We start from the raw sequence: 13,508 nt of genomic DNA on the forward strand, positions 1-13,508 counted from the left end.
TATGTTTTCTTAAAGTCTAAGTTTGATCATGCAACATTTAACATGAGTGACTCCATTTTTCTTTGATCTGGTCTGTTGGGGCATAGTGCATGAGCTCAGTCCAAAACAATGGCCTCCTATAATTTTGTTTATAAATTTCCCCTTTCTAGTTAGATTCTCACTTAGGTGAGAGTTTGACCAAATCTTAGGGCCTTAGTGCCACCCTTAGTTACCATTATTTTTGGTTTCTGGCTTTAGCACATTATTTATAGGTTATGGTGCTCTCATGGTTACACATTTTTTTCAGCTTTTGTTACTCCAGTGGAAGAGAGACCATTTGACATTTTAGAGATGGCTGCATGCGAACATTTAAAACTTTGGAGAGAATAGAGCACACCAGGGAGACTACTTTGATGACTATCAGGAGGATAATACCAAGAGTTTGGAGTATGCTTCATACCCAAGGTCCCCATAAACTAAAACACCTAAAATTTGATAGATTAATGAATAAGCTAGATAAAAAGACTACTGGCTTAACTAAGCAGTCTTTTCTTTAATCCCCTACAATTGAATCTTTATAATTTACATTTGATGTATTTCTCCATAGGCCACAAGTGCCAGCAGCTGCACAGATACTTTTGTTTAGCCAGTAAGTAATCTACAGCAATTCCAGCATAACTTTCACAAGAGAATTTAAAGTTTATTGTGTAACCATAGCCTTTACAGTGGAATCTGCTATAGCACCTGTTGTGAGGAACACATTTTTAATTATTGCCTCTTCTACTCCAACCATGGGGAAAAAAAACAAACTAACAAATGACGCCCTTTTAGAAAAGTCAAGACCTCCTGGCAATGTTCTTTTTAACCCATGATATGGGTTAAGGGGAATGAACCAATGTTCTGTTTTTGACTGATTATTAGGTAATGTATGTACCATTAAAGTTTCTTACCTACATTGGGCCTTTATCTTTTATGAATTAAGATACAAAGTTATCCACATATAAGACTGGCTGCAAAATTCTTTACAAATAAAAGTATACTCAATTAGTGCACATAACACACCCCCTTTCCCGTCTATTGTTTATAGAGGCATAAGAAAGGGAGAAAATTTTCAAAGATAAGGGTCTCACAATAGTAGAGAAGTCTTGATCTATGATTCTGGGAAAAACTGTTCACATAAAGAATGTCATCTTCTTCTGGGGAGAAACTTCCCTGATTAGCTTTACCTTAAGGTTTCCAATGGGTGTACAATTCCAAGAATTTGGAAGGGCCCTTCTCAGTTGTGAGATTATAAACCCAAAGTTCAAGGTCCCAAAGTTTTGCTGTAGTGTGGACGGCAAGGACAGTCTTTCCCTGATGTTCTTAGAAGATTCGATCTTTAGGTTCTAGATTGTGAAGGGATTAATTGTCCTCAGTAAGTGAACCATAAAATACTATTTTTTTACTTGGTAAAAATACACTGTGGCATAATAATCTACTGTTATAACATCAGCCCTCTTACATGGGAAAACTTCTATACAACCAGAAAACATGCATTGAAAATGATAATTGAATGAAATCCCTCTTATACATGTTTAAATGGCACATCAGGTAGTTGACTATACCTGAAGTTTTGATTCTCTTCCCAGGAATATGGGTTTGCCAAACCAAACATTGGAGACAAACTATTTCAACAATATAGAAGTTATAACACCCACATATATTTATTTTGTATCATTTTATTTTTTTCCATGATGAGTCATGAAATGCAGAACATTTAATAACAAAAGCTTTAAGGAGTCAGGAAGGACAAGGTGGCTGTCCTGGTTGTTGATGAGTCTATGCTTAACATTGAAATTATGTCTTCTTGAATACCAGGTGTCTCTCCAATTTAAGTGTATAGGACTGATAACTGATAGGTTATTATAGGTTATTTGACTTAGACCATGGAGTTCATTTAAATTGTATATTTAAACAATTTCAGTATCAGCCAATATATCAAGAAAATCTGGCAAAGTATTTTCTTGGTATTTAATTAAGTTTTGTTCTTCTTGGGTTAGCTGTTTTATAAACCAGTCTTCTCATTAAAGTTCTAGGAATTCTTACCCAGTCCAGATGATATGATTTTTAAATTACCAGAAACCTGTATTCAAGAGTGCTTTTCAGGGTCCTTTCCATTCTTTCACGAACTTCCTAGGATCTTGGGTTCTTGTAAAGATTTCAGAAACTGCATCAGCATTAAGCAATTAACTGTGGAAATGACTTTAAATAGTCATAGTGAAAGACACAATTGACAAACAAATTTGGTTATTTCTGTGGTATACAATAACTTAATAACCATAGTTATGATTGATAGAATATACTCAGACATATTAGAATTCTAGAAATCTCATACAATTTTGGAACATATATTAATGTTTCTTACTAAAATATAACCTGAAGAAAGTTAAACTTTTTTTTATTTTGACAATGTTTCCCATGTAACTTAACATGTCAAATAATCTTGTTTGCCTCTCTTTGGTAGGCTGTAGGGGCCCCCTGTAGCATCCAAAAATGAGAGGTTAAAAAAGACAATTTTGAAGCTGACATTTGATTTGAGGAAGCCTGTTAAATATGATAAAGGTTTAAAACACTTAATATTATAAAATAGAATTTCAGGTCACCATAAGTTATTTATTTAGCCAAAATGATGACTCAAAAATTTTTAAAAAGAAAGAACCTTTACTCTATAGAAGGAAGACTTAGCTTTTCAAACAAATTGTCTCTTTTCTTTCCCTTATTTTACCTGCAGCTTATTTAAAGGCAAATAAAAATATTTTATTATTCTTTAATATTACATAAATATCTTGTTCAAGAGATAAAGCCAAATTTCATTATTGCATTAGTGTACCGTTAATGTTAACCCCAATTTTTAATAAAACTTTATAGACAAATCTATCCAATCTTAATTAGTTTGAGCATAAGGTGAAATTTCCATAAATATTTTATTTATAACCATTTGCAAATTTTTGTTAAAGAAGAGATCAGTGCTCTAAGAAAACCCTTTTATGCTTATATTCCACTGTTCAATTTACAGAAAAACTGAGTAATACCCCTTTAAATTTAGCCAATATGTTCACGCACATAATTTTTTACAAGATTACTTTTTCACAAATCTTCCACAACTTGCTCAAACTTTTAGCTTTATTTTATCTAATTTTAAATAATTCTTTAACTGTTTAAACTAGGCAAAAATTTAAATTCCCATGCCTTCTTACAATCTTTTACTAAAACCACATCTTACTTTTCTCACATACCTTACATGTAAAACTGTTTTTTTAAGTAGTTTTAATTACATTTTACAATATTAACTAGCAATTTTTATTCTTGGTAAAAAACGTGGTGACTTTAATTATGTACTAGGTGTGGAGCCTAGGACTCCTGACAGAAGTGCAAATAAAGTCTGACTCTTTCCAACATGACCAGGGGAATGGCTAACTAACTCCACATATCCCCAGGCCTTACATGGAATCTAATGGCTCTGAAGCAGGTAAATTGTACAATTTTTTTTTATTTCAATAGGTTTTGGGGAAACAGGTGGTGTTTGGATACGGGTATATGTTCTTTAATGGTGATTTCTGAGCTATTGATGCACCCATCACTCGAGGAGTGTCCGTTGTACCCAATGTATAGTCTTTTATCCATCACCTCCTCCCACCCTTCCCCCCAATCCCGAAAGTCCATTGTATCATTCTTATGCTTTTGCTTTCTTATAGCTTATCTCCAACTTATAAGTGAGAACATACAATGTTTAGTTTTCCATTCCTGAGTTACTTCACTTAGAATAATGGTCTCCAACTCCATCTAGGTTGCTCTGAATGCCATTATTTTAATCATTTATATGGCTGAGTAGTATTCCATGGTGTGTGTGTGTATGTGTGTGTGTATATATATATAGTTATGTACATTTATATATAGTTTGCACTCCCACCAGCAGTGTTAAAGTATTCCCTTTTACAACATCCACACCAACATCTATTTTTTTTTAATTGTGGCCATTCTTGCAGGAGTAAGGTGTTATTGCATTGTGGTTTTGATTTGCATTGCCCTGATAATTAATAATCTTCAGCATTTTTTCATATGCTTGTTGGCCATTTGTATATCATCTTTTGAGAATTCTCTATTCATGTCCTTAGCCCACTTTTTGATGATAATTCTTTTTTCGTGCTGATTTCTTTGAGTTCCTTGTATATTTTGGATATTAGCCCTTTGTTGGATGCATAGTTTATAAAGATTTTATTCCACTCTGTGGGTTGTCTACTCTGCTATTTCTGTTGTTGTGCAGAAGCTTTTTAGTTTAGTTAAGTCCCATCTATTTATCTTTGTTTTTGTTGCCTTTGCTTTTGGGTTCTGGGTCATGAAGTCTTTGCCTAAGCCAATGTCTAGAAGGGTTTTTCCAGTGTTACCTTCTAGAATTTTTATGGTTTAAGATCTTAGATTTAAGTCTTTGACCCATCTTGAGTTGATTTATGTATAAGGTGAGAGATGAGGATCCAGTTTCATTCTTCTACATGTGGATTGCCTATTATCCCAGTACCACTTGTTGAATAGGGTGTCTTTTCCCTCTTTATGTTTTTGTTTGCTTTGTCAAAGATGAGTTGGTTGTAAGGACTGGCTTTAATTTTCTACTCTCTATTCTCTTCCATAGGTCTACATGCCTGTTTTTATTCCAGTATCATATGATGCTCTTCTGGTAAATATAGCCTTGTAGTATAGTTTGATGTTGGGTAATGTGTTGCCTCCAGATTTGTTCTTTTTGCTTAATCTTGGTTTGGCTATGCAGGCTCTTTTTTGGTTCCATATTGTTGGGAACAGGCCTGAAATCTGGCCATAAACTGGCCCCAAAACTGGCCATAAACAAAATCTCTGCAGCACTGTGGCATGTTTGTGATGGCCATGACGCCCACGCTGAAGGTTGTGGGTTTATCGGAATGAGGGCAAGGAACACCTGGCCCACCTAGTGCTGAAAACCACTTAAAGGCATTCCTAAACCACAAACAATAGCATGAGCGATCTGTGCCTTAACGACCTATTCCTGCCTTAAGGACATATTCCTAACTAGCCAGAGTCCATCCCTTTGTTTCGTCCCATCCCTTTGTTTCCCATAAAGAATACTTTTAGTTAATCTATAATCTATAGAAATAATGCTTATCATGGGCTTGCTGTCAATGAATATGTGGGTCAAACTCTGTTGGGGGCTCTCAGGTCTGAAGGCTATGAGTCACCTGATTTCCCACTCCACACTCTATACTTCTGTGTGTGTGTGTGTCTTTAATTCCTCTAGCACTGCTAGGTTAGGGTCTCCATGACCGAGCTGGTCTCGGCGAGTGATGCCCATGCTTGGGGCTCGAACCTGGGTCGAAGGGTCACCAGAGCAATGGTTGGAGAATGTGGATCTAAGCTGGAGGACACTTGAGTACCCCTAAGCAATCCCCATGGTGAGTAAGAAGGGGAGCTCGGAAGCATCGGGGTAATAATGGGACAAGTGTGGGTTCTGGTTCGTTCCACCTTGGAACCTTTTCACACGAATGATGAGGAGGAAGGAAAGTATAATGAAGTAACAGAAAAGGTGACAGAGCAGGTTTGTTTGCCAGCTAAAGCTAAAGCAGCAAAGGAGAAAGAGGTTCATCCCTACCCTTCTGCACCCCTTCATTATTTTGAAGAAAAGGAGTGGCCTGACCCTCCAGATCTTTCTTTTCCAGAGGACACTGGGGGAAAAGTAGTTGCCCCAGTGACTGTTCAAGCAGCGCCTCGAGCGACCCCTCTCAGTTCTATTCAGTCAGGAATCCAGCAAGCTGGATGAGAGGGTGATATAGAGGCTTGGCAGTTCCCTGTTGGAATACACCCCCCAGATCAACAGGGAAATATTACAGCTATATTTCAGCCTGTTCCTTTTAAATTACTCAAAAAATTTAAGCAAGCTATTAACCAATATGGACCAGGTTCTCCTTTTGTAATAGGACTGTTAAAGAATGTTGCTGTCACCAGTCAGATGTTGCCAGCGGGGACAGTAGGATTACTTCTAGGTAGATCTAGTTTAAATTTAAAAGGAGTGCAAGTACAAACAGGAGTCATTGATTCAGATTACAATGGAGAAACTCAAATTATTATACCTACTTCTGTTCCCTGGAAAGCAGGGCCAGGAGAGCATATAGCACAGCTTCTGATTGTGCCGTATGTGAAAACGGGGAAAAGTGAAATTAAATGAGCAGGAGGATTTGGAAGCACAAATAAACAAAGCAAAGCAGCTTATTGGGTGAATCAAATTACTGATCAACGTCCTACCTGTGAAATAACTATTCAGGGAAATAAATTTAAAGGTTTGGTAGATACAGGAGTGGACATTTCAATCATTTCTCTACAGCACTGGCCATCCATCTGGCCAATTCAACCTACTCAATTTAACATAGTTAGAGTTGGTAAAGCCTCTGAAGTATATCAAAGTATTTATATTTTTCATTGTGAAGGGCCCGATGGACAACCTGGGACTATTCAACCAATTGTAACTTCTGTACCTATAAATTTATGGGGGAGAGATTTATTACAGCAATGGGGAGCAAAAGTTTTAATTCCAGAGCAATTATATAGCCCTCAAAGTCAACATATGATGCATGAAATAGGGTACGTCCCTGGTATGAGACTAGGAAAAAATTTGCAAGGTTTGAAGGAACCGCTTCAAGTGGAAAGACGAAGTTTCCACCAAGGTTTAAGATATCATTTTTGATAGCAGCCATTGTTAAACCTCCAGAACCTATACCTTTAAAATGGTTAACAGATAAGCCATTTTGGATAGAACAATGGCCACTGAGTAAAGAGAAACTGGAGGCTTTAGAGAACTTAGTTACTGAAAAATTAGGAAAAGGACACATAGCTCCAACATTTTCCTCTTGGAATTCTCCAATTTTCGTGATTAAGAAAAAATCAGGTAAATGGAGAATGTTAACTGACTTAAGAGCCATTAATTCAGTTATACAACCTATGGGGACACTACAGCCAGGATTGCCTGTTAAACAGTCCAACAATTTGCTAGACTTATCAATTGAAAACATTAAATGACTTTCAAAAATTACTAGGGGACATTAATTGGATACAATCTGCTCTAGGCATTCCTACCTATGCCATGAGTAATCTATTTTCTATCCTTAGAGGAGATTCTAGTCTCACTAGCCATCGGCAATTAACAAAGGAGGCTGAGGCAGAGTTACAGCTGATTGAAAAGCAAGTCCATAAAGCTCAAATAAATAGAATAGATCCAGAGAAGACTGTATATTTGCTAATTTTTTCAACTCTGCATTCTACTGGTGTTATTGTTCAACAGCAAGGTCTTGTAGAGTGGCTTTTTCTTCCACATACTAATTCATGGACTCTAACTCCTTATGTGGATCAAATCGCTACTATGATAGGAAATGGGAGAACTCAGATTGTTAAATTACATGGATATTGTCCTGGAAAAATTATTGTCCCTCTCACAAAGGCATAAATACAGCAAGCTTTTATAAATAGTCTTACTTGGCAAACCCATTTAGCTGACTTTGTGGTTATTCTCGATAATCATTTTCCTAAAATGAAACTGTTTCAATTTTTGAAATTAACTAATTGGATTCTCCCTAAAATAATTAAATTTAAACCAATTAAAGGTGCTGAAAATGTCTTCACAGATGGGTCTAGTAATGGTAAAGCTTCTTATTCTGAATCGACAGGTAAAGTTTTTCAGATGCCCTACACTTCTGCTCAAAAAGCAGAGCTTGTAGCTGTAATTGAGGTATTGCTGCTTTTAATATGCCTATTGATGTGATTTCTGATTAATCATATGTGGTTCATTCCACACAATTAATTGAAAATGCTCAGTTACGATTTCACACAGATGAACAACTGATGACTTTATTTACCCAAGTGCAAACAGTAGTCAGGAGTAGAATGCATCCTTTTTGCATCCCTCACATTAGGGCTCATAGACCTCTTCCAGGACTTTTAACTGAAGGTAATCAAGTGGCTGATCACTTAGTTGCTACTGCAATTTCTAATGCTAGACACTTTCACAATTTAACCCATGTTAATGCCTCTGGTCTCAAACATAGATACAGCATTACCTGGAAAGAAGCTAAAGCTATTATCCAGCAATGTCCAACTTGCCAAATGGTGTATTCTTCATCTTTTACAGGTGGAGTTAATCCCTCGAGGATTGGAAACTAATTCTCTTTGGCAAATGAATGTCACACATGTTCCCTCATTTGGGAGACTAGCTTATGTACATGTATGTGTGGACACCTTTTCTCACTTTGTCTGGGCTACATGCCAATAAGGAGAGTCTTCTTCCAGAGTTAAATGTCACTTTTTGCAGTGTTTTGCGGTGGTGGGCATTCCAGCTTCTATTAAAACAAATAATGCCTCAGGCTCTACTAGTCAAGCTCTAGCTACATTTTTCTCTATATGGAATATTAAACACATTAGTGGTATCCCATATAATTCTCAAGGACAAGCCATAGTGGAAAGAATGAATCTCTCCTTAAAACAGCAGTTGCGAAAGCAAAAGGGGGAAACCAGGGACTACGGGATACCCCATATGGAATTGAATGTAGCATTATTGACTTTAAATTTTTTGAGCCCGCCTAAAGGCCAGGTGCAATCAGCAACTGAATAGCATCTACAAAAACAAGCTGCAAAGATAGAAGCAGAACAACTAGTTTGGTGGAGAGATCCGATAACAAAAAGTTGGGAAATAGGTAAAATAATAACTTGGGGTAGAGGTTATGCTTGTGTTTCTCCAGGACCAAATCAACAGCCAATTTGGGTGCCATTGAGACATCTAAAGCCTTATCATGAGCCAGATGCCAAAGAAGAGGTTCTGGGAGGAACCTGAGGACCCCCCCAGTTGCAGCCATGTCAAGACTGATGCTGAGGAGGACCCCGACTGTCACAAGCAACACCCATTGAACACAGCCACCTACCTGGGGACAGATCAAGAAGCTGTCACAGATAGCAGAAGAAAGCCTGAGGAAGGCAGGACAACCAGTCACAATGAGTAATTTAATCATAGCCATAATATCGGTGATCACCACTGCTGTGAGTATTCCCTCAACAAGGGCTGACACAGAGAACAATTATGTTTATTGGTCATATTTATCAATCTTGGCTGGCAATAATGCCTGGATGTAATCACTCTATGACACAGTTACACACGCTTTCTGATCTCAGTATTTACCATAATACATCTGCTCCTATAATTGAGGGATACTGCCCTCAAAAACCTATTTGTAAACAGAATTGGACCTGGCCAGAAATAATGAACATACTTGTTTGGGAAAATTGCATTGCAGAACAGGTAGAGGTGCTGTGCAACAATTCCTATGGAATCATTATTGATTGATCCCCTAAGGGGATGTTTAGCTTGAATTGCACCTCTCTGTCTGTGTGCCATGGCCACACTATGTTCAGCTGGTCTGAACAGAATGGTCAGATGGTAGAAATGGTAAGATATATGGCAAGAGTTCCTATTATCTGGGAACATGGTGGCATAGTGGCACCTCAACCTCAAATGATATGGCCCGCTCTAGGAGATAAACATAAGGATTTGTGGAAAAAACTAATGGCTCTTAAGTAAGATCAAAATTTGGGAAAGAATAAAAAAGCATCTAGAAGGACATGCCACAAACTTGTCTTTGGATATTGCAAAATTAAAAGAACAAATATTTAAAGCATCCCAGGCACACATGACCTTAATGCCAGGAACTGGAGTACTTGAAGGAGCTGCAGACAGAGTAGCAGCTATTAACACATTAAAATAGATAAAGACACTTGGAGGCTCTGTAATTTCAATGATGATTGTGTTTTTAATCTGTGTTGTTTGTCTTTGTACAGTTTGCAGATGCAGATCCTGACTTCTGCAAGAAATAGCTCACTGTGACAAAGCTGCCTTTGCTTTTATCGCTTTGCAAAACATAAAAGGGGGTATGTTGGGGATAGGCCCCCAAATCTGGCCATAAAGTAGCCCCCAAACTGGCCATAAACAAAATCTCTGCAGCACTGTGACATGTTCGTGATAGCCATGACACCCACGCTGAATTTTTTCAGTTTACCAGAAGGAGGGCAAGGAACACCTGACCCACCCAGGGCAGAAAACTGCTTAAAGGCATTCCTAAACCATAAACAATAGCATGAGCAATCTGTGCCTTAAGGACATATTCCTGCTGCAGATAACTAGCCAGAGCTCATCCCTTTGTTTCAGTCCATCCCTTTGTTTCCCATAAGGAATACTTTTAGTTAATCTATAAACTGTAGAAATAATGCTTATCACTGGCTTGCTGTCAATAAATATGTGGATCAAACTCTGTTCGGGGTTCTCAGCTCTGAAGGCTGTGAGTCCCCTGATTTCCAGCTCCACATTCTATATTTCTGTGTGTGTGTCTTTAATTCCTCCAGCGCCTCTGGGTTAGGGTATCCACGACTGAGCTGGTCTCAGCACTAAACGAATTTTAGGATTGTTTTTTCCAGTTTTGTGAAAAATGATGATGATATGTCAATAGGAATTGCATTGAATTGTAGGTTGCTTTTGGAAGTATAGTCCTTTTCACAATATTGATTCTACCCATCCCTGAGCATGAGATGTGTTTTCATTTGTTTGTGTTATCTATGATTTCTTTCACCAGGATTTTCCAATTTTCCTTGTAGAGGTCTTTCACCTCCTTGTTTGGTATATTTCTAAGTATTTTATTTTTTTCACACCTATTGTAAAAGTGGTTGAGATCTTGATTTGACTCTCAGTTTGGTTGATAGCAGTTCTATTAAATTCGTGTACATTGATTTTGTATTCTGAAACTTTACTGAATTCTTTTATCAGATCTAGGAGCTTTTGGATTAGTATTTAGGTTTTTCTACATATATGATTATATCATTGGTGAAGAGCAATAGTTTGGCTTTTTCCGTACCAGTTAGGATGCCCATTATTTCTTTCACTTGTCTGATTGCTCTGGCTAGGACTTCTGGTACTACGTTGAAAAGAAGTGTTGAACATGGGCATCCTTGTCTTATTCCAGTTCTTAGGGGGAATGTTTTCAATTTTTCCACATTCAATATAATGTTGGCTGTGGGCTTGTCACAGATGGCATTTATTACTTTAAGGTATGCCCCTTCTATGCTGATTTTGGTGAGGGTTTTAATCATAAAGTGATGCTGGATGTTGTCAAATGCTTTTTCTGCCTCTATTGAGATGATCATGGGACTTTTTGTTTTTAATTCTGTTTATGTGGTGTATCACATTTCTTGGCTTGTGTATGTTAAACCAACACTGCATCACTGCCATGAAAAGGCCTTGATCATGGTGGATTGTCTTTGTCATATGCTGTTAGATTTGGTAAGCTAGTATTTTCTTGAGGATATTCACATCTATGTTCATCAGAGATATTGGTCTGTAGTTTTGTTTTTTGTTATGTACTTTCCTAGTTTTGTATTAGGGTAATACTGGGCTTCATAGAATGATTTAGGGAGGATTCAGTCTTTATCTTTTAGAATAGTTTCAATAGAATTGATACCGATTCTTCTTTGAATGTCTGATTGAATTCAGCTGTTAATCTATCTGTCCCTGGACTTTTGTTGGCAATTTTTAAATTACCGTTTCAATCTTGCTGCTTGCTATTGGTCTGTTCAGAGTTTCTATATTTTTCTGGTTTAATCTAGGAGGGTTACATATTTGCAGGAATTTATCCATCTCCTTCAGGTTTTCTTTTTTGTCCTTTAACTTTTATTTTAAGTTTAGGGGTATGTGTGCAGGATGTGCAGGTTTGTTACACAGGTAAATGTGTGCCATGGTGGTTTTCTGTACAGATCATTTCATCACCTAGGTATTAAGCCCAACATCCATTAGCTATTTTTTCTGATACTCTCCCTCCCCTAATCACCTGCAACAGGCCCCAGTGTGTGTTGTTTCCCCCATATGTCCATTTTTCTCATCATTCAGCTCCTACTTATAAGTGAGAACATGTGGTGTTTGGTTTTCTGTTTCTGCGTTAGTTTGCTGAGAAACAAGGCTTCCAACTCCATCCATGTCCCTGCAAAATAAATGATCTTGTTCCTTTTTATGACTGCATAGTATTCCAGAGTGAATCTGGACCACATTTTCTTTATCCAGTTTGCCATTCATGGGCATTTAGATTGATTCCATGTCTTTGCTATTGTGAAAAGTGCTGCAGTGAACATACATGTTCATGTATCTTTATAATAGAATAATTTATATTAATTTGGTTATATACCCAGTAATAGGATTGCTGGGGCAAATGGTATTTCTGCCTCTACATCTTTGGGGAATCACCACACTGTCCTCCACAATGGTTGAACTAATTTACATTCTCACCAACGGTGTAAAAATGTTCCTCTTTTCTCTGCAATCTCAACAGCATCTGTTGTTTTTTTTACTTTTTAATGATCGCCATTCTGACTGGCTTGAGAGGGTATCTCACTGTGGTTTTGATATGCATTTATCTAATAATCAGTGATGTTGAGCTTCCTTCACATGTTTTTGGATGAATGTATACCTTCTTTTGAAAAGTGTTTGTTCATTTTCCCAAGTTTATTGGGATTGTTTACTTTTTTTCTTGTAAATTTGTTTAAGTTTCTAGTATACTCTGGATATTAGACCTTTATCAGATAGGTAAATTGCAAACATTTTCTCTCATTCTGAAGGTTATCTGTTCACTGTGATGACAGTTTCTTTTGCTGTGCAGAAGCCCTTTGGTTCAGTTAGATCCTATTTGTCAATTTTTATTTTGTTGTGATTGCTTTTGGCATTTTCATCATGAAACCTTTACCAATACCTATGTCCTAAATGATATTGCCTAGATTTTCTTCTAGGGTTTTAACGGTTTGGGGGTTTACATTTAAGTCTTTAATCCAACTAGAGTTAATTTTTGTATGTGGTGTAATAAATGGGTCTAGTTTTAACTTTCTGCATATAGCCAGTCAGCACACACAGCTGCATTCATTATATGGAAAGTCATTTCCTCATTGCTAATTTTTGTCAAGTTTGCTGAAGATCAGACAGTTGTAGGTGTGTGGTCTTATTTCTGGGTTCTCCATTCTGTTCCATGGGTCTGTGCATCTGTTTTTGTACCAGCACCTTGCTGTTTTGGTTACTGTAGCCTTATAGTATAGTTTGAAGTCAGGGAGCATGATGCCTCTAGCTTTGTTCTTTTTGTTTAGGAATGACTTGGCTATTCAGGCTCTTTTTTGGTTCCATATGAATGTTAAAATAGTTTTTTCTAATTCTGTGAAGAATGCCAGCAGTAGTTTAATGGGAATAGCATTGAATAGCCAGAAACTTTTGGGCTGAGATGATGAGGTTTTCTAGATATAGAATCACGTCATCTACAAACAAAGATAATTTGACTTCCTCCCTTCCTATTTGAATACGCTTTCTTACTCCTGCCTGATTGCGCTGGCCAGAACTTCCAATACTATGCTGAATAGGAGTGGTGAGGGAGGGCATCCTTGTCTTGTGCTGGTTTTTGAGGGGAATTCTT

This window comes from Hylobates moloch, unplaced genomic scaffold, assembly GCF_009828535.3.
Source record: "Hylobates moloch isolate HMO894 unplaced genomic scaffold, HMol_V3 SCAFFOLD_7, whole genome shotgun sequence".
NCBI lineage: Eukaryota > Metazoa > Chordata > Mammalia > Primates > Hylobatidae > Hylobates > Hylobates moloch.